We start from the raw sequence: 4,886 nt of genomic DNA, 5'->3' as shown, positions 1-4,886 counted from the left end.
GCTTTAGTATTTTGGCCATAACCTTTTCTACAGATATCCAAATTGTGATTTCTTTAGCTTTCTGGAAACAATACATGAAGAGCTACAACTTTCGTTTTTGATCATCTCAAAATTCTTTGTAGATCAAAAGATATAGACTTCCGAAATCGGACCAATGAAATGTTCTTTACCGCGGACCGCACAGAATCTAGTGCGGCCGCAAAGCCCTCACCGTGGTCCGCACAAAATCAAGTGCGGCCGCACAAGGCCCTCCGAGGCAGCATTCCTTTTTGTGCGGACCGCACTGGTTTGTTCAGATGCCTTTCACTTCTGTGAACCTGCAACAACTATGTTTTTAAGCCTAAGACATTCCGGAACCTACCCGAAACTCACCCGAGCCCTCGGAACTCCAAACTAAATGTGCATACTAACTCAAAGACAACATATGGACCTACTCTTGCAATCACATCATCAAAATAACATGTAAAATCATGAATTAAACCTCAAAACTCAACATTTTCATCAAGAACTGTCAAAGTTCAAAACTCTTCAATCGGAAGTCCAACTCACGTCAAATAAACTCCCTTTTCACCAAATTTCACAGTTATCTTTCAAATACTATAACAAGTTTGTACTAGGCTCCGGAACCAAAATACGAGCCTGATAATAATGGTTTCAAACATTAATTCTTTTCTCTATTTCTTAGATAATTCAGTAAAACAATTTCTTTCAAAAATTGATTTTTAAGGCTTGGGACCTCGGAATTCATTTCCGGGCATACGCCCAAGTCCCATATTTTACTGCGGACCTCCCGGGATCGTCGGAACACGAATCCGATCCGTTTGCTAAAAATGTTGACCAAAGTCAACCATAATTAAATTTTTAACTCTAAAATTTCTATTTCTCATATTTTCATATAGAAGGCTTTCAGGATATAGGTCCGGACCATGCACGTAAATCAATGTGGGGTAAAAGGGAGGTTTTTAGGCCTCGGAAAACTGAATTCACTTGCAACACAAGTGATGACCTTTTGGGTCATCATATTCCCCACATCTAAAACAACTGTTCTTCCTCGAACGGACATAGGAAGGAATTACTTGAGTCAGGAAAAAGATGGGTATAACGGCTCCGCATATCGGACTCGGACTCCCAGGTCGATGACTCAGGAGGCTGACCTCTCCACCGAACACGAACAGAAGGAAAACTCTTTGATTTCAACTAACTAACCTGCCGGTCTAGAATAGCTACCGGTTCCTTCTCATAAGACAAGTCCTTGTCCAACTGGATAGTGCTGAAATTTAACACATCGGAGGAATCGCCGTGATACTTTCGAAGCATGGACACATGAAACACTGGATGTACGGCTGATAAGCTCGACGACAACGCAATTCTATAAGCCACCTCTCCCGCTCGATCAAGAATCTCAAACGGGCCAATGAACCTAGGGCTAAGCTTGCCCTTCTTCCCAAATCTCATCACGCCCTTCATAGGCGACACTCGAAGCAATACCCGCTCACCAACCATGAATGCCAAATCTCAAACCTTGCGCTCGGCATAACTCTTTTCTTGGACTGAGCTATACGAAGCCTATCCTGAATAATCCTGACCTTGTCCAAGGCATCCTGAACCAGATCCGTACCCAATAACCGAGCCTCTCCCTGCTCAAACCATCCGACCGAAGACCGACACTACCTACCATATAAAGCCTCATAATGAGCCATCTGGATACTCGACTGATAGTTGTTGTTGTAGGAAAACTCTTCTAAATGCAAAAACTAATCCCACAAGCCTCCAAAGTCAATGACACAAGCTCGGAGAATATCCTCCAGAATCTGAATGGTCCGCTCAGACTGCCCGTCCGCCCGAGGATGAAACGTTGTGCTCAACTCAACCCGCGTGCCCAACTCTCGCTGAACTGCTCTCCAGAAATGGGAGGTAAACTGCATACCTCGATCCGAGATGATAGACTCGGGCACACCATGAAGACGAACATTCTCCCTAATATAGATCTCAGCTAACCTCTCAAAGAATAGGAGACTGCCACAGGAATGAAATGCGCTGACTTGGTCAGCCTATCAACAATAACCCACACTGCATCGAACTTCCTCTAAGTACGTGGGAGTCCAACAACGAAGTCCATAGTGATCCGCTCCCACTTCCACTCAGAAATCTCACCAAGAACTCATAATGCCTGTACCGAGTGCGGAAAGCTGTCTTAAGGACATTGGATACCCTAATCCTCAACTAATGGTAGCCAGATCTCAAATCAATCTTCAAAAATACTTTGGCACCCTGAAGCTGATCAAACAAATCATCAATCCTCGGCAATGGATATTTATTCTTGATTGTAACCTTGTTCAACTACCGGTAATCAATACACATTCTCATCGATCCATCATTCTTCTTAACAAACAATACCGGCTCACCCCAAGGCGAAACACGCGGCCTAAGGAAACCCTTCTCAAGCAAGTCTTGCAACTGTTCGTTCAACTCTTTCAACTCCGGTGGGGCCATACGATACGGCGGAATAGAAATGGGCTGAGTGCCAGGAGCCAAATCAATGCAAAAGTTAATATCCCTGTCGGGTGGCATACCCGGCAGGTCTGAAGGAAAAACCTCAGGGAACTCACGAACAATAGGCACAAAATCAATAGAAGGAACCTCAACACTAGAATCATGTACATATGCCAAATAAGCCAAACACCCCTTCTCGACCATACCCCAAGCCTTCACATAAGAGATAACACTACAAGTAGAATGACTAAGAGTCCCTCTCCACTCTAAACGAGGCAAACCCGGAAAAGCTAAGGTCACAGTCTTGGCATGACAGTCCATGATAGCGTGGTAAGGTGATAACCAGTCCATACCCTATATGACATCAAATCAACCATGTCCAGAAGAAGCAAATCTACATGAGTCTCAAGACCTCCAATCACCACTATACATGAACAATGGACACGATCCACCATAATAGAATCACCCAACGGTGTAGACACATAAACAAGGGCACTCAAAAAAATCACTTGGCATGACCAGATACGGCACAAAATAAAACCTAAGCTTCTTTACCACAAACCAGAAATACTAACTTTACCTCCACCTCTAGCATCTCTACCTCCACCTCTAATACCTCCACCTCCACCTCTAGTTAACTGAGCGGTATGGACGAGCCCCTCAATGAACCTCCTCACTCTCTCTCACGGTGGAAAGTATGATAAGAGCTGTCACACCTCCTCTTTCCGCCCCCCGCCGGGGGCGTAGGGAGTTTTCTCCAATTAAAGGACAGTCGAAACGGGATTTGTTTGTTTTATTTCAGAGTCGCCACCTGGGAATTTTATGGCGTTCCAAGTCACCGGTTCTAATCCCGAATCGAGGAGAATATGACTCTGTTTGTCATTCTGCGAACCAGAAATCCGAGTAAGGAATTCTGTTAATTCGGGAGAAGGTGTTAGGCATTCCCGAATTCCGTGGTTCTAGCACGGTCGCTTAACCATTTTTTTTATACTTGGCTTAATTATCTTGATTTACTGAATACATTTTTTGTTATATGACTTTGTTACCGCCTTAGATTGTTTATAATTATAGACCCTTAAACGAATCACGCGTACGTATATTCGTGTATATATATTTTATAAACGTGAAGAATCGTGTCACGCATACGTGTACACAATAAGATTGACAATATTATTTTTTGTGTATTTTTTATTATAAAAAAAAACTTATGTTCGAAATTGTGCTAAAAAATTAAGAACATCGTCACTCTTGTATGATTAAATAGTGGACTGCACATCTCCGGTTTAATTTAACATCCTCCGAAAAACCTCTTTTATTAAAAGTTTGCTCGGAGTTGCGCGAACGCATAATCCGAATTGCCTTTAGAAGTATAATCAGGTCACGCGAACGCATCCCTAATTACACAAAATATTCTTTATAAATTCTCTATAAATGTTTATTACATCCATCTATTTTTAATATGAAAATCATAGAGAAACACTGATTTGGACGTCTTCAAATTTTCTTGAAAAGAATTCAAAATTTATTATGTGTTGACCGCAAATCTTATTTTACGCGTATGTATTATATACCTCAAAACTATTCAAATTTTAAAGAATTAATGATATGAAAACAACATGTAACTAAAACTACCATTTTTATCGTGAATACAACATTTGTATACCCAAAAAGCGAATTGCATACAAAACTGGAAAAGAATTAATTTGATAAACAAATTAATAGTTTTCGAAGAATTTTCATTGTTATATTTAGTGCGAACTCTATTTCTGTATATATTTGACATAAAATGTTGCAATTCGTACTTATAAATCCCACCTCCTTCTCATATACTTGTTTTTAGTCCAAAGTTACAACTATTTGGTTAATTGTTTACGATGATAGATAAAATCAAGTTGATAAGAAAGAGAACTATTATACAAATTGACTCAATAAAATGGCATCACATGCAACGTAATTGTATGTCTGAACCATTCATAATATTCTGATATCGCAACAGATTGTATCAACTCACCTTTCACCTATGGTTATACACGTAACCGTTATCACGCCATATATGAACCACACACAACTTACATCAATCTAGCTTTAAACAAAATCGGATTTTTTGACAAGATATGCTAGTAATGTAATTTCTTGATACTTCCATACTATTCTATACTTAGCCAACAATATCACAAGATTTAATTAATGGCTAACTTTATGCCATGTTCCCTATCTTGACAATTCGAACATAACTTATACTTAATGAAATTCTGAAATGGATAATATTATTACAATGCTTATACGAACTTCAAAAGGGAATGATTAAATAATAGTCATCATGCCAAGCATACTACTATATTAACCCAACTGAAACATAACTGAAATTTAAACTAATAGACTTAAACGAATAG

This window comes from Nicotiana tabacum, chromosome 1 (assembly GCF_000715075.1).
Source record: "Nicotiana tabacum cultivar K326 chromosome 1, ASM71507v2, whole genome shotgun sequence".
Taxonomy (NCBI): Eukaryota; Viridiplantae; Streptophyta; class Magnoliopsida; order Solanales; family Solanaceae; genus Nicotiana; species Nicotiana tabacum.
This window is presented reverse-complemented; position numbering follows the sequence as displayed.